Below are 23,622 nucleotides of genomic sequence, written 5' to 3'. Positions count from 1 at the left end.
TTCTGAACCAGCAGTTCCATGGGTGGCCAGGTGGCCAGGGGAGGCCTCTTCTGTGTCCCAGAAGGGCCTAAGTAAATGTGATCAAAGGTTACCACAAGGCACCACTGGGACTTGAACCCAGGATCTCCTGTTTATGAGGCAGGTGCTTTAGCCAGCTAAGCCATGGTGCCCTCCTTCAAAGTATCTTTAAAATGGCTCTTTATGTTTCCAGACAACACTTTTGACTCCCAAAGTGCAGCCGTTCCCCACTTCCCTCCAGCCATCGAGCCCAGGTGGTGTCTGGCCCCCTGGGCACAGAAAGCTACAGCTCAGTGGGCACGGGGCTTTGGCTTCCTTGCCCATTGGATGCTGTTGCAGGAAGGGCTGCTCAGCAGCGCTGGGATTCACCTGTCGAGGAAGGGAAGAGTATTTGGGTGCAGACTGGCTAACCTAGTGAGGAGGCTTTAAACTAGGTTTGATGGGGGCAGGTGCCCAAAGCCCAGAGGTAAGTGAACAACATAGACACCTGGGGGATACCAGGACACAGGCAGGAGAAGATGGGAGTGAATCATGCTACCTCTGCCATGGCTTGGGCCAGGATGGCTGGGGTCTAGCAGCTTTTCACCCCAGCTTTGTGGGAGGCCAAGTAGGAAGGGGCCTCTGGAGGCTCATAGCCCCCTGGCCTGCTGTGTCTGTGGAAAGGGGGGAACAGGACACGTACCTCTCACTGGGGAAAAGGGCGCATGGATCCCACTTGTTCCTGCAGAAAATGAAACAGGTTGAGCATTTTGCAGAGAACGGACCAGTCCCTGGAGAGATGGAAATGGGGCCATTCCTTGTGGGGAAAGAAGTGGGTGTGTCGGGAGTGGGGTTCGAGTTCAAACCTCTCCACAGACCAGAACCCCACATTAGGGGCAAGTAAGATCCTCGAGTCAGGCAGTGGAGAACACTTGGCTCCTGTTACCCTGAGATGGGATATTAGGAAACTTTTCCCACACAGCCTGGCTAGCTCAGTTGGTAAAGCATGAGACTCTTAATCTCAGTGTCATGGGTTCAAGCCCCATGCTGGGCGGTGCTCTTCCTTAACTTACATTCTCAGCCTGTGAGCAATTGGCTCTCAGTTTTCACCAGGGTTTTAGAAAGAAAAAGTCTAGTCCTGGGGTCCAGCTTTAGTAGAACTAAAGAGAGAACCAACTGCAATTTCCATCTTCTGAGGAGAAGGGAAGAGGATTTTCTTCTCCTCAGTTCTAGCCACATCAGCCCAGGGGGGAGAAAAAATAACCCTCCGCCCGCTGATTGTCCCCCGTTAGCTTCTGTAGCTTCACCTCCTTCCACAGCAGCTCCAGCTTTGAGCTACAGATCTCAAGGGGCTGGTGAGGAAATTTGGTGCTTCCCTGAGAACAAGAGGTGGAGTGTTCACAAGGAGCATCCCCTCCCCACAGAGCAGGGTGTTAGAAAGAGCCAGGAACAGAACAGTCAGCCAAGTTCCATCCCTTGAAATGTGTTTCTGTGGTGTAGTGGTTATCATGTTTGCCTCACATGCAAAAGGTCCCTGGTTCAAAGCCAGGCAGAAACACAGGGTCTTCTCTTACTGCGGTGCCCAAGTAACTGCAGCTGCTGCTGACCAGCCTGTTGATAAGCCCAACGCTCATGTGACGGGGGGGGGGTAACGTCAGCTGAAAATGCCCCTGGGTGCCAACCTGGGGAAGCCAGATAAATTAGGGCAGGCAGCTGCTTGTGCCTTGGCCTCCCCTGCCCTGGGAGGCTGGTTCATTGGGCTGGCTCTGCCTGCTGCCTCCCTTGTGTGACTTGCCCAGTGTAACAGGCCAAATGTCGGAAAAGCCTCTTCCAAAAAAAAAAAAAAAAAAAGCAGAAGAAAAAGCTGCACAAACTGGGTTTTGAAGTTTGTGTAGCTTTTCCCAGAAGAGCAGTGTAGGGCAGACATAGCCTGAGTGTTGCTCAGCACTGGTAGGAGACAGGGAGGGATAAAACGTTCTAATGGCACCTGAAGCCTTTCAGAACAACGCCCAGCCCCAGCCACAAGAACCAGCCCTTCCCTCCATCCTCACTGGGGTCTGCTGGGAACTGTCTGGACTCAAGCCCACCCCAGTTTCACCCTAAGGATTGCCTGTTCTGTAAAAGTTGCGCCCTGGAAATGAGAAAGCAGCTAAAGTGAGACTCATGGGACTTGAACCCACAAACTTTGAACGTCTAGCTGGGCTCACATGAATCACTGCAGCTTAAAAGAGTGATAGAAAAGTAGCCATGTTAGTCTAGAGTAGCTGAAACAAAATACAGAAAAAAAACAGTTTTTGCCATTTCAACCAGAAAGGACATTATCTCAATGACTTAATTACCTGCCTCCTGCTTCAAAAGCCTTTTAAAACTGTACTTTAAAGGGAATCCTCTGAACTGTTATTCATGCTAAAATTCGACACTTTACGGCGGGGTCCTAACAAAGACTCTAGTTATCTTACCCATTACAAAGATAGCTTCCCCAATTATCACCTCTAATATCATTAGCTCACAGACATTTACCTTCCCCCCCGCATCCCCGTTCTGTTCTGAAATTTGATTTGTCCTTTTCATATGTGTTCGGTTTTTTTAATTGTATCCTTTGCTACATATGGTTGTGACAATTTTCTTCCACTATTTGATCTGAGGAAGTGGGTCTGGCCCACGAAAGCTCATCATCTAATAAACCAACTTGTTAGTCTTTAAAGTGCTACACAGACCTGTATTTTGTTGCAGCTTAAAAGTCCAACATGCTTTCCATTGCACCACAGAGCCTGCTATCTCCACTCTCTGCTTTGCAGCACCGCAATTGCTGGTGGCAAGGAAAGGGGAGCCAGGTCTGTCTCTTTTGGGAGAGCAGGTAGGAAGAGGGAGGGGGCCACTGAGCCCCTGACAGTGAAAATAAGGGATAAGAACTGAGCCGCAGTTGGAGAATGTGGGCATCGATCCCACTGCCTCTTGCACACTAAGCAAGCGCTCTACCACTTGAGCTAATTCCCCTGCTGCATTTACAGAGGCCTTCTTGGAGGCTCTTCCCTTCTCCACAGGGACGTCTGTCATCTAGGTCAGTTAGTCGTGGGAAAGGAGAAGGCTCCGAAAAGGCCTCAAGGGCAACTCTCAAGGAGACTCCCTGCAGCAAAGCCATGGGGGGGCTCTGAGATGGCCCCTGCCCTGCAGCCTGTCCCACCTGGCCATTGTCATGGACTCTCTGTGAGGTCATTGCCACCCAACCTCCATTAGCCAATAAGCTGAGGGGCTGCAAAAGGCCCTTGTGATGTCACTGCCACACCCACCCCTGCCCTCCAGGGCTAATGTCCTGCCCCAGGCAGCCCCTTTGCATGGCTGAGCTGCTCCCAGGGGTGAATCATAGAATCATAGATCACCAATAGCCTGTACTCGGACAATGAAGGAGAAATTCCTTTGATGCTGACCTCCACTGATATAGAATCATAGAATCATAGGACTGGAAGGGACCTCGAGAGGTCATCGAGTCCAGCCCCCCGCCCTCAAGGCAGGACCAAGCTCCACCTACACCATCCCTGACAGATGTCTATCTAACCTGTTCTTAAATATCTCCAGAGAGGGAGATTCCACCACCTCCCTTGGCAATTTATTCCAATATTTGACCACCCTGACAGTTAGGAATTTTTTCCTAATGTCCAATCTAAACCTCCCCTGCTGCACTTTAAGCCCATTACTCCTTGTCCTGTCCTCAGAAACCAAGAGGAACAAATTTTCTCCTTCCTCCTTGAGACACCCTTTTAGATATTTGAAAACCGCTGTCATGTCCCCCCTTAATCTTCTTTTTTCCAAACTAAACAAGCCCAGTTCATGAAGCCTGGCTTCATAGGTCATGTTCTCTAAACCTTTAATCATTCTTGTCGCTCTTCTCTGTACCCTTTCCAATTTCTCCACATCTTTCTTGAATTGTGGCGCCCAGAACTGGACACAGTACTCCAGCTGAGGCCTAACTAGTGCAGAGTAGAGCGGCAGAATGACTTCACGAGTTTTGCTTACAACACACCTGTTGATACAACCTAGAATCATATTTGCTTTTTTTGCAACAGCATCACACTGTTGACTCATATTCAACTTGTGGTCCACTATGACCCCTAGATCCCTTTCCGCCATGCTCCTTCCTAGACAGTCGCTTCCCATCTTGTATGTATGGAACTGATGGTTCCTTCCTAAGTGGAGCACTTTGCATTTCTCTTTAGTAAACCTCATCCTGTTTACCTCTGACCATTTCTCTAACTTGCTAAGGTCATTTTGAATTATGTCCCTATCCTCCAAAGAAGTTGCAACCCCACCCAGTTTGGTATCATCTGCAAACTTAATAAGCGCACTCTCTATCCCAATATCTACATCATTGATGAAGATATTGAATAGTACGGGTCCCAAAACAGACCCTTGAGGAACTCCACTTGTTATCCCTTTCCAGCAGGATTTAGAACCGTTAACAACAACTCTCTGACTACCGTTATCCAGCCAATTATGCACCCACCTTATCGTGGCCCTATCTAAGTTATATTTGCCTAGTTTATCAATAAGAATATCATGCGAGACCGTATCAAATGCCTTACTAAAGTCTAGGTATATGACATCCACCGCTTCTCCCTTATCCACAAGGCTCGTTATCTTATCAAAGAAAGCTATCAGATTAGTTTGGCATGACTTGTTCTTCACAAACCCATGCTGGCTATTCCCTATCACTTTATTACTTTCCAAGTGTTTGCATATGATTTCCTTAATTACCTGCTCCATTATCTTCCCTGGGACAGACGTTAAACTGACCGGTCTATAATTTCCTGGGTTGTTCTTATTCCCCTTTTTATAGATGGGCACAATATTTGCCCTTTTCCAGTCTTCTGGAATCTCCCCTGTCTGCCATGATTTTTCAAAGATCATAGCTAAAGGCTCAGATACCTCCTCTATCAGCTCCTTGAGTATCCTGGGATGCATTTCATCAGGACCTGGTGACTTGCTGACATCTAACTTTCCTAAGTGATTTTTAACTTGTTCTTTGTGTATCCTATCTTCTAAACTTACCCTCTCTCTGCTTGTATTCACTACGTTAGGCACACCTCCAGACTTCTCCGTGAAGACCAAAACAAAGAAGTCATTGAGCATCTCCGCCATTTCCAAGTTCCCTGTTACTGCTTCTCCCTCCTCACTAAGCAGTGGGCCTACCCTGTCCTTGGTCTTCCTCTTGCTTTTAATGTATTTATAAAAGGTCTTCTTGTTTCCCTTTATGCCTGTAGCTAGTTTGATCTCATGTTGTGCCTTTGCCTTTCTAATCTTGCCCCTGCATTCCCGTGTTGCTTGCTTATATTCATCCTTTGTTAGTTGTCCTAGTTTCCATTTTTTATATGACTCCTTTTTTATTTTGAGATCGTGCAAGATCTCCTTGTTAAGCCAAGCTGGTCTTTTGCCATATTTTCTATCTTTCCTACACAGCGGAATTGTTTGCTTTTGGGCCCTTAACAACGTCCCTTTGAAATACTTCCAACTCTCCTCAGTTGTTTTTCCCTTCAGTCTTGCTTCCCATGGGACCTTACCTACAAGTTCTCTGAGCTTATCAAAATCTGCCTTCCTGAAATCCATTACCTCAGTTGTGCTGGTCTCCCTTCTACCTTTCCTTAAGATCATGAACTCTATTATTTCGTGATCACTGTCCCCTATACTGTCTTCCACTTTCAAGTTCTCAACTAGTTCCTCCCTATTTGTTAAAACCAAATCCAGAACAGCTTCTCCTCTGGTAGCTTTTTCAACCTTCTGAAACAGAAAGTTGTCTCCAATGCAGTCCAGAAACTTATTGGATAGCCTGTGCCTCGCTGTGTTAGTTTCCCAACATATGTCTGGATAGTTAAAGTCCCCCATCACCACCAAATCTTGGGCTTTGGATAGTTTTGTTAATTGTTTAAAAAAGGCCTCATCCACCTCTTCCACCTGGCTAGGTGGCCTGTAGTAGACTCCTAGCATGATATCACCCTCGTTTTTTACCCCTTTTAGCTTAACCCAGAGACTCTCTACACAGCTATCTCCTACGTTCATCTCCACTTCAGTCCAAGTGTGTACATTTTTAATGTACAAGGCAACCCCTCCTCCCTTTTTTCCCTGTCTGTCCTTCCTGAGCAAGCCGTACCCTTCCATACCAACATTCCAATCATGCGTCCCATCCCACCAGGTTTCTGTAATACCAATGATATCATAGTTGTATTTATTGGTTAGCAATTCCAGTTCTTCCTGCTTATTACCCATACTTCTTGCATTTGTATATAGGCATCTAAGATACTGATTTGATCTTGCCTCCCTGTTGTTCCCTGACCCTCCTTTCTCCTTGCCATTATAGGCCGTAGTCCCCCCCATTTCCAACCCATCTCCCAGTCCCGCACATGCAGCACTTACCTGTGGGCTTTGCTCACCTGCCCCCAACAAACCTAGTTTAAAGCCCTCCTCACAAGGTTAGCCAGTCTGTGTCCAAACAAGGCCTTCCCTCTCCTGGAAAGGTGAACTCCATCTCCACCAAGCAGTCCTTCCTGGAAGAGCACCCCGTGATCAAGGAAGCCGAATCCCTCTTGGCGACACCATCGTCGCAGTCAGGCATTCACCTCTAGGATGCACCTCTCTCTGCCCGGGCCCCTACCTTTGACAGGAAGGATAGAAGAAAATACCACCTGCGCTCCAAACTCCTTCACCCGTACTCCCAAAGCCCTGTAGTCACACTTGATCCGCTCAGTGTCACACCTGGCAGTATCATTTGTGCCCACGTGGATGAGTAGCATGGGGTAGTAGTCAGAGGGCCGGATAATCCTCGACAATGCCTCCGTAACATCTCGAATACGGGCCCCTGGCAGACAGCATACCTCTCGAGATGAGCTGTCAGGGCGACAGATGGGTGCCTCCGTTCCCCTCAGAAGAGAGTCTCCAACCACCACTACCCTACGTTTCCTCCTCGCAGTGGTGGCAGGAGACTGCTCAACCTTGGTGGTGCAAGGCCTGGTCTCCTCCACTGTGGGGGGTGACTCCTTGTCTCCTGCTGAAAGTAAAGTGTAATGGTTATGTAACAACACAGTGGGAGGGTTAGGAGCAGGGGTGGAACAATGCCTGCTGCCGGAAGTAACCAGCTGCCAGTGCTCACCCTGCACCACTGCCTCCTCCATAAGTGGCTGGTCAACAGTCCCACATCCTAGGACAGTGACCTCCGTGGACTCCACAGGAATACTGTCCAGGAATTCCTCATGGCTTCGAATGCTCCTCAGCCTGGCCACCTCCTCCTGTGAAAGTGACACATTTCTTACAGGGAGTCCTGGGAGATGAAGCAGCTGGAGGGAAGCCAGGAGAGCAGAGGCTAGCCTGAGAGCTGAGAGTCAGAGGTGCCCACTGCACTTTCACACCACAGGTGTAAGGGACAGTGCTCTGGACTCTGAATCCTGCAATCTGAGTTCAAATCTCAGAGTGGGACCTACTAAGACTCAGCTGGTTGTTACAAAGTTCAGGTGCTTCAGCTTCCATGCCCTGAGGTTCAACTGAGAGAGTTTTGTTCCTCTTGCTGGGTGTCTGAGGCCACTGGAGCTCCATCTCCAGACGGAGCAGGCCAGCGGGAAGGGCCTGATGCCATCACAGGTGCAGGGCAGGTCACCCAACTGACCCCTGAGCTCAGCCCATGCTGGAGGCAGCCAGACAGTGTGAGCGGGTCAGAGGGGGGATTGGGGGAAGGGTCCTGAGTCCTGGCTGCCAGCCACGCACCTTGGCACAAAGACCAATGGCCCCTGCACAAAGTGCAGTGTGGGAATAAGGGTTGGGGCAGCAGGAAAGGGGCAGGCCCCTCAGCACCAGGGCACAGGCAGGAGAAGATGGGAGTGAATCCTGCTACCTCTGCCATGGCTATAACGTCCCTGCGGCTGCCTAAGGCTTCTTTCTGAAAGGGCCACTTGTGAGACTGATACCCGTGGGCCGGCAAGGTTGGAGGTTTAGGACGTGATGCTCATATCACACAGACGCATCTTAAGAGCAAGACCCTTATTTCAAACCATAACGGGCTCGCTATTCCGACCTCCCTGCAAACCTCATGTTGAGAGGAGTGAGGGATCGGAATTGTGATTTATTTGGAAACAAGTGCTGTGTAGCCAGCGCCAAAATACAAAATAAGCTATTTCAAAATTGACTTGAAATAAGCTACCCAATTGCATCGCTTATTCTGAGCTATGGGATGCACCCTAGTGAGTTAGAGCCCAGCTCTGCCCCCAGCTTCCTGCCCACCCACAATGAGCTGAGGTGCTGCAAAAATTCCTTGTAAGGGGGATTTTTCCCATCAGTGGAGAGTGTGGGTATCAATCCCACTGCCTCTTGCATGCTAAGTAAGCACTCTACCACTTGAGCTAACTCTCCTGCCATCGCAACAGAGCCCCTCTTGGAGGCTCTTCCCTTCTCCACAGGGACGTCTGTCTTCTAGATCAGTTAGTCAAGGGAAAGGGGAAAACTCCAAGGAGGCGCCTCCTCACACTCGTGCTTGTGACCCTCATTCTCTCTCTGGCCTCAAGGGCAGATCTCCAGAAGGAGACTCCCTGCAGCAAAGCCATGGGGGGCTCTGAGACTCCCTGCAGCAAAGTCTCTGAGGTTTCCTCTGCCCTGCAGCCTGTCCCACCTGGCCATTGTCATGGACTCTCTGTGAGGTCATCACCTCCCAACCTCCTTTAGCCAATAAGCTGAGGGGCTGCAAAAGGCCCTTGTGATGTCACTGCCACACCCACCCCTGCCCTCCAGGGCTAATGTCCTGCCCCAGGCAGCCCCTTTGCATGGCTGAGCTGCTCCCAGGGGTGAAAGTGACACATTTCTTACAGGGCCTGTTCTATTGGGCACCACCTCTTGGGCAGGGGTGAGGGTTAAGGCAGGAAGTCTGAGGAGGGGTTGTGATAGGACAGTACCTGTAAGAAATTACAGTGTGGAGTGGAGTGTGAGATGCTCAAGGGAGGGATCTGGGGATTGTGTGTTGGGGGTGGGGCTCAGGACAGGGGTGAGGATGTGGAAGTGTAGAGAAGTCAGGGCACAGGATTAGGGATGTGGGGGGGCTTGGGGCTGGGACTGTGTGTGTGTGTTGAGGGGATCAATGGGACTAGATTCCCAGCTCCCTCTGCTCTGGGCTCCCTGAGGCCCTTTAACACACAAGGGCTTTCTCTGCAGTGCACTGAGGAGAGGAACCCCTGAGCCAGTGATGCCGCTTTGCCCAGGTTGGCAGGGACAGAAGGCAGGCCAGGTGCCCAATAACCCCAGACAGATGTGCACATCTGCATATGAGCAGCAGCTGTTGTGGGACTCTAGAAATCTCCCCCTAGATCTAATTCCCCATGTGCCAGGCACCAGTCAAAGCCAGGGCTCCGGGGTCTCAAGCAGAGCACTGTGGGGGGCGGATACGTGTCTATTTGAGGCAGGTTCCTCACTCCCACATCCCAGACACGTACTGTGGCACAAAGACCAATGGTCCCTGCACAAAGTGCGTCCCAGAGATAAGCGTTAGCCCCGGGAACAAGCATCGCCCTGCCGAAGAGACACCCCTGGTCTGGAGCCAACAAACCCAGGAGACACCCAGCTCAGGATCCCCAGGCGCACTGACACAGACTCCCTGGAACAGGAGAATCCCAAACCTCAGTTCTGCCGGCCAGAGTTTTCTCCTCTTCTCTTTCTTGTCAGCTCCCTGCAAAACACCTCACAACGGTAGATGAGGGTGAGTGGGGATAAACCCAGCTGTGCTGTAGAGCGGCTGTTAGATGAGGAAAGAGAGGTGCTCCTGCCGCCTCTCCGAGCAACTCACACATGTAAGAAAACTGCCATTAGAGGTCTCTGCATGGGTGTCAGGATGGCCGAGTGGTCTAAGGTGCCAGACTCAAGGACCTCTCTTTCCCTTAGTTGGGTGTTCTGGTTTCCAAATGGAGACGTGGGTTCAAATCCCACTCCTGACACATCCTCTTTTCTTAAATCATCTCTTTTATGTCTAGAGAGGTGACCTCATTTCCCCATCTCTCCTGACATTGTAGGAGCCCTTGCTCCTCACACATGCTCATGAAAGCATTTCTGTCAGGCTGCATCTACACAGCAGCGTTCCTTGGGCATAACGGCCATTACTCTGAAATAACAATGGGAACGTCTACACAGCAATTCCATTATTCCGACGTCTGTAACGCTCCATCCAGACCAGTGGTCTGAGGAGCCAGGAGGTTTCCAGGCTGCAGACAGACAAGCCCACAGGCAAAGACAAAGCAAAGTCCCAGCCACTTCCTGCTCAGCCCAGCGGGGTCTCTGTGTGGCCCCCAGACCTTTTGTTTGCCTTTGCCCAGGCGCAGGGGCCCAGATTCAGCAACACTCACAGGCCCCACAGGAGGAGGCTGGTTTCCTGCTTCACCCCACGGCCCAGCAATGAGCCCACAGATTCCCCCTGTGCTCTGGAAGCCAGGTTTGCCATGTGAATTGTGTGGGGCAGGTAACATCAGGCCTGGGCACTGGGATTATTTACCAGTTTCCCTGGGGGCCCTGCTGTTTTCACAGCACAAATATCTTTCCCATCACCCCTTAGTCGTCCCTTTCCCAAGCTGAGAAGAAGAAGTTCCCTGAACTCCTGGGAGCTGCTGTTCCAAAGAAGAGGCATTTCCCGTGGAAAAGATGGCCAAGCCCAATCCCCTACACAGAGCCCCAGAAAATACCAATGGACACTGGGCACTTGTAAAGCTCCCTCTCGGGAAGCGCTACGGAATGGCTCCGGCTGGCCATCGGGCTGACTAACCCATCAACAGACGAGTCCCCGTCAGACTTCTCAGCCCAAGTGCAGAGACTGTGCAGTCTCCCGCTCCCAGCCCAGTGGCAGAGGGGCAGTGCTCTGAGGAGGCGGGTCCCGAGCAGCAGAGACCTTTGAAGGGAATGGAGACGTAAGGTCAGAAGGAAGGAGAACAAGTCACCTCTTCCCAGGTGAGATGTGATGGGAAACTACCAGATCCGGTGCAAGCCGAGCTCCAAGGTCTGGTTCCTGCCCTGGTGGCTCCTTGCAGGGCCTGGCTTGAGAAGCACCAAGGAGCCGTGTGTGGCCAGGAGAAAGGGTGTAGAAGGACCGTGGATGAAGGAGCAGGGTGGGGGAGCAGGAACAAGGGAGGGTGGCAAAGGAAGCTGGGGGTGCTCGGTGGGAAGAAAACGAGGGGAACGGGGTGGCTGGGGTCTGGGCATGAGGTGGGACATTATGTAGTTTTGTGTCCCCGTGCAGCAAAAGCACCAGCCACACTGCCCTGAAAGTGAACAGCCACATTATTAGCACTTCCAGGGTGGTCCCTGGACTGAGTGGCTGCAATTACTTGGTCTCAGGCAAGGCACCACTGAGAAGTCTCAGCCCCAGCCCTGCATCCTCCTATCTCAGACTAACCTCCTGAGCTGTCCCCCACATGCTCCTGAAAGCCAGCACACAGGCCACCCACCCCTGCACCAGGGGGCAGACCCTGGAACTGCCTTGTGGGCACCCAGAGGAACCGCAATAAGAGAAGACCCTGTGTTTCTGCCTGGCTTTGAACCAGGGACCTTTTGCGTGTTAGGCAAATGTAATAACCACTACACCACAGAAGCACACTTAGCAGGGGTTTCTGCTGCTGCACTTAAACTTGGGCAAATATTCAGTTGCTAACCCTTTGGCCAACAGAGATTGCTGCGGGGCAAAGGAATTCTCTGTTGTCAGTTTTGTCCTCAGGAAGGGACCAAACTGAAGAAGGCCGGGCCCCAGCCTGGGGACTCCAACCTAACCCCTGAGAGGCTGCTGTGCCTGGCACTGGCAAGGCAGGGCTCTGACTGCAATTGCTGGGACAGGTGAGCCAGCGCCAAGTGCCCTTGTGATTCCCTGGGGGTGTCAGTGCCCAGAGACCCTGCAAGTGCCACCTCTGCAGCTTCTGCAGCCGTGGAGAGTGACTCTCGTCCCCCCTCCCTTGGGGTGGGCAATGGCAACAGGTGGAGGAGCTGGGAGAGAAGTCCCAGAGAGCAGCCCCGTGACTAAGCTGGCCAAGCAGCTGCTGGGTGTGAGGGAGGCGAGGGAGGCAGCCCCCAGTGGTGCGCTTTTGGCTATTTTAGCCATAGGCGTTTCTGGCACAAGAAATCCCTCTTGCCTGTGCACACTGCCTTCTTGTGCAAGAGGGCTTATTCGTTATGGGGAGAGGAATAACTCTTGCACAAGAAGCCATCTTTTCCAATGGTTTACTGCACATTTTCTTGTGCAAGAATGCACATGCAGGGTAAACACTCCGCTAGTTTTTGCACAAGAACGGCTATCCTTGCCAACTGTCTCAGAAAGCAGAGAAATGTAAATTCTTTGTCAGTGAGAGGAAACTGTCACCCCAGGTGGGACAGTGCCAGAGACAGAAATTCACCTTCTAAATGTTCCTTCTTCAACTTTTAGCTCCTGATTTAGTCCCTTTGAAGAAGCAAGAAGCCAGATACACAGGAAGGGCTGATCACACCCCTCTGAAAATCAGCTTTCCATGGGTATCAGTAGCTGGCTCCGAGTCATGGGCCTTGACGTCTCGTCTCCCTCCCGAAAACAACCAGGGAAGTGTCTCCCACCACTGCAGCCTCCTGAGGCTCTATGGCCCTGTCTGTACAGCAGGGACAGCAACACTCATAGCTCTACAGGAGGGTCCCTGGCCTAACAATGTGGCCCCCTGAGCAGCCTCTGATGTTCCCTGCGTGAGCCCCAGAACCAGCCCTGAGTGACGGGGGCAGAGGGGGAGCAGCTCACACATGCCAAGGTGCTGGCCAGGGGCAGGACATGAGCCTGCAAGGCAGCAGTGACATCACAAGGGCCTTGTGCAGCACCTCAGCTCATTGGCTGGGAGGCAGTGACCTCACAGAGGGACCATGGCAACAGCCAGGTAGGACAGGCTGCAGGGCTGGGGCATCTCAGAGACCCCCATGGCCTGGCTGCCTGGAATCTCCTTTGTGAGGTTTCCCCTTGAGGGCAGAAGGAATTGAAGGTCCCAGCTGGGAGTGTCTCTGTGGAGATTTCCCCTTTCCCCAGGCTGCAGTGGGAGGGGTTGGGGCAGGCAGGGATACAGGAGAGGCTGGCACTGAACTTCTGGGAGAAGCAAGAGAGAAGGCTGAAAACACCCAATGAGGATGGGATTTGAACCCATGCGTGCAGAGCACAATGGATTAGCAGCCCATCACCTTAACCACTCGGCCACCTCATGTGAGCTGTTGGGGCTTGTTTCAAATCACCTGAAGTCAGCTCTTCAGGGAACCTTTCTGCCACTTGCTGACTGGCCAAGGACACCCAGGGTGGGAAGGTTTTGGCTTTTCACAATGTTCCCTGGTTTGTTGTACGAAGCTCAGTGCTGGTAACAAACCCAAACACCCCCTGGCTACATCTACCCTGCAGACTTCTTGCTCAAGAACTGTTTTGTGCAAGAGTTCTTGTGCAAAAGGTCTTGCGCAACAGTGTCTCGCACTGCCATGTGCTGTGCATGGTAGTATGGACGCTCTCCTGCGCAGGAAAGCTCTGACGGGCATTTTAGATATCGGGCTTTCTTGAGCAAGAAACCCCTGTTGCCCGTCCACACTGCCTCCTTGTTGAAGAGTTCTTGCACAAGAGGGCTTATTCCTCACAGGGAGAGGAATAATTCTTGCGCAAGAAGCCCTGTTGTCTGATGCTGCACTATAAATTTATGTCCGCAAGAACGTGCCTGCAGTGTAGACGCTCTGCAAGTTTTTACACAAGAGCAGTTGCTCTTACACAAAAAGCCTGCAGTGTAGACGTAGCCCTGCAGTGTAGTCACAGCCTGAGAGAGACAAGGAAAGGAAGTGGCCAGAGCCTCCCCTCAGCAGGTAGGCCCTCAACAGTATGGGTATGTCTACACAACACACTAACCTCAAAGTAAGCTGTGCAATGTGAGCTGGCTGCCAGGGCCCCCAGGGGAAGGTCTGGGGGGAGTTTCCAAGGCAACAACAACTACAAAGTTTCATAATCTACACTCATGTGACTGTGATTTATTCCTCCACTAGCAAGTGTCTCTGAAGGGATGAGAAATGCAGGGCCCAGGTGCAGGGAGCCGGGTCACATTCTCCTGCCTGAGTCTCAGTCCTGGCTGAAGCCTGGCTACAGAGAGAAGAGGCCAATGCAAACAGCCCCATGGCAGTGAGGGAGTCAGTGGATGTGGGTGGGTGGAGCAGGGAGCGGGGGGCAGAGTTCAACTCTAACTCACTAGGGGTGCATCCCATAGTTCAAAATAATCAATGCGCCTATTTTGAAATAGCTTATTTTGTAATTTGGGGCTGGCTACACAGCACTTACTTTGAAATAAATCGCTATTCCAAAACGTCCCTCCCTCCTCCTGCCATGCAGGGACGTCGGAATAGCGAGCCTGTTATGGTTTGAAACAAGGGGCTTGCTCTTAAGACGTATCAGTGTGATGTGAGCACCACGTCCTAAACCTCCGAGCTAGCCGGCCCCCGGGTGTCAGTCCCACAAGTGGCCCTTTCAGAACGGAGCCTTGGGCAGTGGCAGTGATGTTTTGGGCTCCGGAACAAGGTAGGGGAGGTAGCAAAAGCTTTCGTCAGCAGGGGAATTAGCTCAAGTGGTAGAGCGCTTGCTTAGCATGCAAGAGGCAGTGGGATCCATGCCCACATTCTCCAACTGTAATTCAGTTCTTATCCCTTATTTTCACTGTTGAGGGCTCAGTGGCCCCCTCCCTCTTGGTACCTGCTCTCCCAAAAGAGACAGACCTGCCTCCCCTTTCTTTTCCCCCAGCAATTGCCATGCTGCAAAGCAGAGAGTGGAGATAACAAACTCAGCAGTCCCTCAAGCTTTGTGGTACAATGGAAAGCATGTTGGGCATTTATGCTGTAGTGGCTAGTGTGAACCCAACTAGACAGTCAAAGGTTGTGGGTTCAAGTCCCACCAGTGTTACTTTAGCTGCCTTCTCATTTCCAGGCAATCCTTAATGCTGAAATTGGGGTGGGCTTCAGTCCAGGTAGTTCCCAGCAGACCCCAGTGAGGGTGGATGGAAGGGCTGGTTCTTGGGTTGTTGGCTGAGGGTTGATCTGAAAGGCTGCAGGTACCATGTCCTGCCCGGGAAGGCAAGACTGGCTTTCCACAGCGCCCCTCCCCCAGAGCCAAGGTTCCCTCTAAGCCAGGCCTGGGCAATACAGGCCAGCGGGCTGTATCTAGCACATCAAGACACTCCCTGCTTGCCCCACCCCCGCAAGCTGCTGAGAACAGGGACTGCTGGGCAGTTAGTGTCCCTGTTCCCAGCACAACCCCATTGGCTGGTTTCTGGCCATATGAAGCGTCATCCCCCCCTCCACTCAGGGTCTTATTCATCGACCCAGATGGCCCCTGCAGCTTGTGTGGGGACAAGACAGACAGGCTGCCTGAGAAATGTCCTGGGCTGCTGGCCGGGAGTGAGCCAAGTAAGTCTCCCAGCCAGAGCCTGACTGACACCCCAGCCCCTCCCTTCCCTCAACCCCCGGGTACCGCACGGAAACCAAACCCTCTCCCTCAACCTGAACCCACACCCCTCCCAGATTCTGCACCCCAATCCTCTGCCCCAAGTCACAACCCAACACCCTGTAACCATTCCTGCACCCCAGTCCTCTGCCCCAGGCTCCTGTCTGCACCCAGACCCCATCCCAGACCCCCACCTCCTCTGATAATAGCATGGAAAAGTGCAGGCTTGGGAGTGGTTCCCCATCAAAAGTCATTGCCCACCCCTGCCTAAACTGTGCAGCAGCCCAGCCTCAAAGCTGCTTACTGATCCCTTCCCAGCCAGGGGCTCTGGACTCTGCCCACAGAGCTGCCATGTCTTCTCCAGAGCCCTGAGGTTGGCACCGGGGAGGCCTGAGTCCAGGCAGTGTCCAGTGGAGCCCAGCAGAGGCAGAGGGAAGGGCTGGTACTTGGGGGTGGGGCCAGGGGCTGTTCTGAAAGGCTGCAGGTGCCGTTAGACCCGTTTGTCCTTCCCTGTCTCACCCCAGCGCTGAGCAACACTCAGTGTTGGTCTGAGCATCCGTCCTGCTCTGGGGCGTGTCTCTGTGGCAGGAACCTGCCCAGGCGGCTCTCGCAGTGAGGCCCCTCCCTGGCAGCACCGAGCAGTGAGAGCTGAGTGAAGGGGGAGGCAGGAGCAGGGGGAGAAGGCTCCATGACTGTGTCACAGGGAGGCTCTGCCCTGGCCAGTGGGGAATCGTTGCCTCTCCGAGGGGCCCAGGCCTGGTGGGGGCTGGAGCCAGTTCTGGGTTGTCACCCTCAACATCCAGACTGAACCAATGGATCTTGTGCCCACCTGACACTGCGCTGGGCTAGTGCTGTGTGTGCCACAGAGCTTCCTGCAGGGCTGCCTGCATGGGAGAGGGGAGGGGCAATTTGAGTCACCAGCTCTGTCCCTTCTGAAAAGGGCAAGTGCTGTCTTAGCAGTGAGGGAGAGGTGGGAAGGAGCCTGAAGTAACCTCTTGGGTCTCAGCTGCTGTAACATGTGGAAATGAGGTGAGAGAAATGACAAGGCAGTGGCCATATGAAATTTCAGTCTGGTTTCCCTGACTGGGAATCAAACCCAGACCACAGCAGTGAAAGTGCTGCATTTTAACCACTAGACCATCAGGGACACCTGAAACATGCTTTTTTGCTCACCTACACTAGCCTTTCGCAGGCCATTTTCTGTCCACTTCAGGATTGCAGGCCCATTCTCCTTTGCCCAGAGGGGACAAGAACAGCCAAACAGAACATCAAAGCAGCCAGACTGGGCCATGCCAGTTGTCCAACTAGCCCAGGATACTGTCTCAGGACAGCAGCCAATTTCATTGTCCGGAGGGAATCCTCAGGACAGACAGTTATTAAGTGATCCCTGCAGTCGCTCATTCCCAGCTACTGGAATACACCAGCTAGGGACACCTGCCCTGTCCATCCTGGTTAAATGCCATTGATTGACCTTTCCTGCATTAAATATTCCAGTTCTGTTTTGGACCTTCTTGTAGATTTCACCTTCGCAACATCCTCTGGCAAGGAGTTCCACTGGGTGCAAAAATGCTTCCTTTTGGTCTATTTTTAACTTGGTTACTGATCAGTATCATTCTGTCAGCCTGGTTCTTGAGTAGGAGAAAAAATAATTTATTTGCTTTCTGCACTCCTGTCATCATCGCATAAACCTCTGTCCCATTGCCCCTTGCTTGTCCCTTTCCCCAGCTGAGAAGAAGTTCCATGAAGGCTGGAGTCCAGAAGCTCCCTGCCCCAGTGTGGCTGGCTTTTGGGGACAGCAAGTAGGAAATGGTGAGGAGCGGGAGGGGGCTCCTGGAGCCACTTAGCCCCCTGGCTGGCTCTGCCAGTAAAAAGGAAAACAGAGATTTTTCCCAACACTGGAGAATGTGGGCATCGATCCCACTACCTCTCACATGCAAAGCAAGCGCTCTACCACTTGAGCTAATTCCCCTGCTGTACAAAGTGTGGCCTTCTTGGAGGCTCTTCCCTTCTCCACAGGGACGTCTGCCTTCTAGGTCAGTTAGTCGTGGGAAAGGAGAAGGCTCCAAAAATGCCACAAGGGCAACACTAAGGAAGGAGACTCCCTGCACCAAAGCCATAGGGGAGCTCTGAGATGGCCCCTGCCCTGCAGCCTGTCCCACCTGGCCATTGTCATGCACTCTCTGTGAGGTCACCGCCTCCCAAACTCCATTAGCCAATAAGTTGCAGTGCTGCAAAAGCCCCTTGTGATGTCACTGACACAGGCAATCCTTAGGCTGACACTGGGGTGGGCTTGAGTCCAGACAGTTCCCAGCAGACCCCAGTGAGGGCGGAGGGAAGGGCTGGTCCTTGGGGTTGGGGCTGAGGGTCGTTCTGAAAGGCTGCAGGTGCCGTTAGACCCTTTTGTCCCTTCCTGTCTCCTACTAGTGCTGAGAAACACTCAGGCTATGTCTACACTGCACTGCTCTTCTGGAAAAAGCTATGCAAATTTCAAAACCTAGTTTCAGTTTGTGTAGCTTTTTCTTCTGCTTTTTTTGGAAGAGGCTTTTCCGACATTTGGCCTGTTACACTGGGCAAGTCACACAAGGGAGGCAGCAGGAAGAGCCAGCCCAATACACCAGCCTCCCAGGGCAGGGAAGGCCAACCCACAAGCCTCCAGCAGCTGCCTGGCCTGATTCATCTCCCCTTCCCAGGCTGGCACTAAGGGTGTGTCTAGACTACCTAGTTTTGACAAAACTATACCAGCGTCTACACTACCGCTGAGTTCTGTTGACATAACGTCGACAGAACTCAGCAGTTTTGTCGACGCTGGTATACCTCATTTTACGAGGCATAACACCTTCTGTTGACAGAACTCTGTCGACAGAAGGTGTTATTGCCTGTAACATTGCGTCCAGACTATGGAGTTCTGTTGACAAAGCAGCTTGCTTTGTCGACAGAACTCAATGTGTCTGGACGCTCTTTGTCGACGGAAGTTTTGTCGGCAGTATCTGTCGACAAAACTTCCGTTGACAAAACGCGGTAGTCTAGACGTACCGTAAGGGGCATTCTCAGCTAACATCACCCTCCTCTGTCACATGGGAGTTGGGCTCATCCCAGGAACAGGCTGCTCAGCAGCAGCTGCATGTACCTGGGCACCCAGGGGAAGCAGCAATAACAGAAGGCCTTGTGTTTCTGCCTGGCTTTGAACAAGGAACCTTTTGCATGTTAAGCAAATGTGATAACCACTACACCACAGAAACACACTTTGGTGCTTGTGGAACTTGGATGACTGTTTTGTTACTAGCTCTTTCTAAAAGGGGCCTGCACCTTGTGAACACTCCACCTCTTGTTCCCAGGGAAGCGACTAACCTGAGTTGTCAGCTCCTCATTTCCTCACCAGCCCCTTGAGATTTGTAGCTCAAAGCTGGAGATGCTGTGGCAGGAGGTGAAGCTACAGAAGCTGACTGGGGACAATCAGCGGGCGGAGGGTTATTTTTTCTCCTTCCTGGGCTGATGTGGCTAGAACTGAGGAGAAGAAAATCCTCTTCCCTTCTCCTCAGAAGATGGAAATTGCAGTTGGTTCTCTCTCTGGTTCTACTAAAGCTGGACCCCAGCACTGGACTTTTCTTTCTAAAACCCTGGTGAAAGCGGAGAGTGAATTGCTTGTAGACTGAGAGTTAAAGAAAGTCATTGCCCAGCATAAGGCTTGAAGCCATGACTCTGAGATTAACAGCCTTATGTTGTTCTGCTAACTGAGCTAGCCGGGCTGTAACAAGTGTTTTCCTACCCTATTACAGGGTAGCAGGAGCCAAGTGTTCTCAACTGCCTGACTCAGCTCTTTCTTGCCTCCAGTGGGTGATTCTGATCTGTGGGGAGGTTTGAGCTCAAATCCCCCTCCTGACACACCCACTTCTTTCCCCACAAGGAACGGCCCCATTTCCATCTCTCCAGGGACAGGAGAAGGGGCCGGTTTCAGGATTTCTTGCGCAAGAACCTCCCCATGTAGACCTAGCCCTGCAGAGTTCGAAGGCTGTACCAAGAGGCCAGGAATGACATCCCTTGTTTCAGTATTTTTTCTTCTATAAAATTATCAAGCTATATTTAGCTAAGCTGTTTGTGAGTAACTGGCGGGTACCACAGTAGCCCACATCCGCACAAGCGCAAACGACCTCACTAGTGGCGCACATTATGAAACTCACTCCACCCATGGATGGAAAATCTCAGAGGGAACACGGCCCCCCTGCCCATCTTCTTCCCTGCATTGGCAGCCACAGTCCCTTTCAGCCACTGGGACACCCCGGGAAGAGAGGCAGGAATGGGGCCAAGTGCAAGTCAGGCTGAGGGGGGCAGGCAAAGCTCATCTTGCCTTTCAGGGCCACTGGCAGCAGCATCTCTCTTGTATACTGCTGTGGAGAAAAACATGCCTGAGAGAAGAGACAGCATCAGAATCTTTGCTGCAGTTGCTGAAGTAGCTCAGTTGGGAGAGCGTTAGACTGAAGATCTAAAGGTCCCTGGTTCAATCCTGGACTTTGGCAGAAGCCTTAGTCAATGCGGCTTAGTCTCTTTTGGCATCTCTCCATCTCTGGCAGGCCAGTATCTGCAGTCAGAGTTCAAAGGCTGTATCAAGAGGCCGGGAACGACATAATAAAATTGATGATATTTCAGGGTTAGAAGTGGGAGAGGGGATTTCATGTCATCTCAGAGATTGTTGACACAGTAGAACAGGGCTCTTGGCTTCAGCAGCTCCCAGCCTTGCGTCTCTGTTTTTAATTCCATGCCCCCAGAAATGAACATTAACAGAGCCTGCCTCAGACTAAATCTGAGGCTTCCCCATACTGAGGACACACTATTTCTATTTTCTTAGACTGGAAGTTATTATGTTGATTTAAGCAATTTCAAAATAGTTTCTAAGCATACACATGCCCTTATAGTCCTGGTCTTCACAACATCCTCTGGCAAGGAGTTCCACAGGTTGACTGTGCGTTGTGTGAAGAAATACTTCCTTTTGTTTGTTTTCAACCTGCTAATATCATGGAGCATCCTTAGTTCTTCTGTTATGGGAACAAGAAAAATACCTTTGCTTATTTACAATCTCAAAACAGCCATGATTTATAGACCTCTATTTTATTTCCACTCTGTCTTCATCTTTCTAAGATGAAAAGTCCCAATCTCTCTTCATGTGGCAGCTGATCCAATCCTTTCATCATTTTTGTTGTGCTTGTCTGAAGTTTCCAATGCCAAGGTATGGGTTTTTTTTTGGGGGGGGGGGGGGATAAGGCAAACACATTTCCAGTCAGTGCTCAAGTTGTGGGCACAGCATGGATTTACAGAGATGTAATATGATAGTCACTGTCTTATTGTCAAGGCCTTTAAAAATAATTTCTAACATCCCATTTGTGGCTCTACATGGAGTGGATGTTTTCAGAGATCTCTCCAGCTGTGACTTGTTGTAGGCAGATTTGTTTCCATTTAGTATGTGTGTTACTAATTGTTTATACTAATTATACGGATTAATTGCCAGACTCAAAGCTCACAGCAATTTTCCATGAAAAGGTGTTTTCCCCTCCCCATCATGGTGCTGGAAAAAGAGTTAGTAACAGAATAGTTAGCCAAGATAAGCACTTTCGTAGCTTTCTGTGGTGTAGTGGGTATGATGTTTGCCTAACATGCAAAAGGTCGTTGGTTCACAGCCAGGCAGAAACAGTGGGTCTGCTTTCACTGCAGCTCCCCTTGGTGACCAGGAAAGCGCAGCTCATGCTGCCCAACCTGTGCCTGGGAGGCTAGGTATGGGGTCAGCTCTTCCTGCTGGCCCAAGGAGGAAGCAAGGCAGGAATGGAAGCCAAGCTGAGGGAGGCAGACCAGAAGCTCAGGGGTTGAGGAGAGTCCCCCCCCCCCCCCCTGTTGTCCCTTGTTCTGCCAAATCCTGTGGGGTGGGGCTGCTTATGGGGAGGCAGAGTCCTGTGTCTGTCTCAGGGCATCCCAGGGATGCTCTTTGCTGCTCAGGAGAAGAAGGGGGCTCTGAGTGGAAAGAAAACAAGCAAAGCTGGTCCCAGTGGGCATGAGCTGGTGCTCCAGCTGAGGGAGTGGTGGTTGGTGCAGGTCCCATGGTGTAAGGAACAGCCCTTAGGCCTAGGGAGTCCTGGAAGCTGAGTTCAAATCTCATTGGGACCTGCCACTGTTTGGCTGCAGAACCCTTCCACTCCCACTGCTTTGTCTTCCTTCCCCTTAGGTTCATGAGACCGTTTCTTACCTCACACTGGGTGTCTGCTGCTGCTCAGTGGGTGGCTGGGATGTGCTGGGACCCTGGGCTTGCAGGATGCTGAGGTTTCATGTTTCTTGCTGCTGCCCCTGATGCCCTCTTGTTTGGTCCCAGCAGGTGCCAGGCTCTGCCTCTTGCCCCCGTGGTGCTCAAGGGAATGCGCATCAGGCCAGGCTGACTGGCCAAGGAACAGCAGGAGCCCTGTCCCAGGAGGGGAAGGAGGGGCCAGTGTGTGTGAGGGCGTCACCCAGACAGGCAGCCCCAGGCTGGGAGGACAGAGCTGCCCCACATCTCTAGCGCTCCTGAGGCCCAGAGGGTCCCAGCACAGACACAAGAGCAGCAGCCTTGGCCAATGGCCCCAGGTTTGCAGGGACCGTCCCTGGCTCCCCGCTCAGACTGGCCAGGGGAGCACGTTGGTGCCAACAAATTGCTCAAGTGGCGCCATGTTCCAGCCAGGCCGACAGGGAGCCTTTCTTGTGGTGCCACCTGATGCCCATGAATGTGGCCGTTGCACCCGTCCCCCTGCTTTTCCCCTGCCCCCCGTGGGGTTGACAGGAAAAGACACCCAGAGCCCGGCTAGATCCAGGGGAAAGCAGGAGGCAGAGAAACACCCAGGGCCCAGACGTGCTGTAAAATTAGCCCCCTTGTGCTCTGGGAGCCAGGTTTGCTGTGTCAATTCTGAGAGGCAGGTGGAGTCAGGCCTGGGCACTGGGATTATTTACCAGTTTCCCTGGCCCCAGGGCACGATTGCACTTGTGGCTGTGATGGCCAAGTGGTTAAGGCATTGGGCTAGAAATCCAATAAGGTTTCCCTGTGCAGGTTCAAATCCTGCTCACAGCGAGGCCTGTGTTTTGGCCACACCCTTAACCTGGGCAACAAGCTGCACAACCCCTGAGCCACTTTCCCCATCCACAGTCAATCCCTTTCTGCGCCTTCCAAGAGAGATAAGGGACATGGTGCCTCATTATGGGTCCCTGAGCTCTCAGGCAAATTCTCGGCTCCTGCAGCCTCTGCCCCTTGCCCAGCACCCCATGGCTCAGCCCTACCCCCTGGGGGCTGCCCTGCTTCAGTGTGTGACAGGAGTTGAGTGAGAGGATGGAGCGTCTGGGCCTGCCCCCATAGGTCCATCTATTAAGGGCAGAAATGTTGGGGATATGATGTGGGTCACCCCCCCCCCCAGGCGCACAGCCTCCCCCCCCCCCCCCCCTGTGTTGGGAGCAAAGGTCTAGCGAAGTATCGTGTGTGTGTGTGGGGGGGGGGGGTGTCTTGTTCCCTGCTCTGCCTCTGCCTCTGCCCCCAGGCCTTGGCCAAAGAATTAGTAACAGAATTATTGTCCAAGTTTATGTACAGAAAAAAAGCCGTTTAAGCATGTTTCTGTGGGGTAGTGATTATCGTGTTTAGTTAATATGCAGAAGGCCTCTGGTTCAAAGCCAGGCAGCTACACTCTTATTGCAGCTTCCCTTAATGCCCAGCTACGCTCCTGCTGCTTGGCCTGTGCTTGGGATAAGCCCAACTCCCAGGCTGAGTAGCCAAGGAACGGCAGGAGCCCTGTCCCAGGAGGGGAGGGGCCAGCGTGTGTGAGGGCGTTGCCCAGACAGGCAGCCCCAGGCTGGGAGGACAGAGCTGCCCCACATCTCTAGCGCTCCTGAGGCCCAGGGGGTCCCAGCACAGACACAAGAGCAGCAGCCGTGGCCAATGGCCCCAGGTTTGCAGGGACCATCCCTGGCTCCCCGCTCAGACTGGCCAGGGGGGCACGTTGGTGCCAACAAATTGCTCAAGTGGCGCCATGTTCCAGCCAGGCCGACAGGGAGCGTTTCTTTTGGTGCCACCTGATGCCCACAAATGTGGCCATTGTACCCACCCCCCTGCTTTTCCCCTGGCCCCCGTGGGGCTGGCAGGAAAGAGGCCCAGGGCCAGGCAGGAA

General features: G+C 52.3%; 1 protein-coding gene and 10 non-coding genes across 11 annotated transcripts in view; 4 read left to right on the top strand and 7 right to left on the bottom strand.

Annotated features, from left to right (window-relative positions):
* The window catches only part of LOC142821521 (uncharacterized), a 414,847-nt gene that overhangs the window by 44,363 nt on the left and 346,862 nt on the right, over nucleotides 1–23,622 (bottom strand).
* TRNAM-CAU (transfer RNA methionine (anticodon CAU)) lies at nucleotides 97–170 on the bottom strand. The gene has a single exon. It is a non-coding gene; the product is annotated as a tRNA-Met (tRNA).
* TRNAK-CUU (transfer RNA lysine (anticodon CUU)) lies at nucleotides 979–1,051 on the top strand. The gene has a single exon. It is a non-coding gene; the product is annotated as a tRNA-Lys (tRNA).
* TRNAT-AGU (transfer RNA threonine (anticodon AGU)) lies at nucleotides 2,922–2,994 on the bottom strand. Its single transcript has one exon. It is a non-coding gene; the product is annotated as a tRNA-Thr (tRNA).
* Nucleotides 9,845–9,953, top strand: TRNAL-CAA (transfer RNA leucine (anticodon CAA)). Its single transcript has 2 exons — nucleotides 9,845–9,882; nucleotides 9,908–9,953. It is a non-coding gene; the product is annotated as a tRNA-Leu (tRNA).
* TRNAV-AAC (transfer RNA valine (anticodon AAC)) lies at nucleotides 11,523–11,595 on the bottom strand. The gene has a single exon. It is a non-coding gene; the product is annotated as a tRNA-Val (tRNA).
* Nucleotides 13,123–13,205, bottom strand: TRNAS-GCU (transfer RNA serine (anticodon GCU)). The gene has a single exon. It is a non-coding gene; the product is annotated as a tRNA-Ser (tRNA).
* On the bottom strand, nucleotides 16,536–16,607 carry TRNAE-UUC (transfer RNA glutamic acid (anticodon UUC)). Its single transcript has one exon. It is a non-coding gene; the product is annotated as a tRNA-Glu (tRNA).
* TRNAV-AAC (transfer RNA valine (anticodon AAC)) lies at nucleotides 18,627–18,699 on the bottom strand. Its single transcript has one exon. It is a non-coding gene; the product is annotated as a tRNA-Val (tRNA).
* On the top strand, nucleotides 19,902–19,974 carry TRNAF-GAA (transfer RNA phenylalanine (anticodon GAA)). Its single transcript has one exon. It is a non-coding gene; the product is annotated as a tRNA-Phe (tRNA).
* On the top strand, nucleotides 22,457–22,538 carry TRNAS-AGA (transfer RNA serine (anticodon AGA)). The gene has a single exon. It is a non-coding gene; the product is annotated as a tRNA-Ser (tRNA).

Source organism: Pelodiscus sinensis, chromosome 31 (genome assembly GCF_049634645.1).
Source record: "Pelodiscus sinensis isolate JC-2024 chromosome 31, ASM4963464v1, whole genome shotgun sequence".
Classification (NCBI taxonomy): Eukaryota; Metazoa; Chordata; order Testudines; family Trionychidae; genus Pelodiscus; species Pelodiscus sinensis.
The sequence above is the reverse complement of the archived record's forward strand: the minus strand, read 5'-3'. Positions and strand labels throughout refer to the sequence as shown.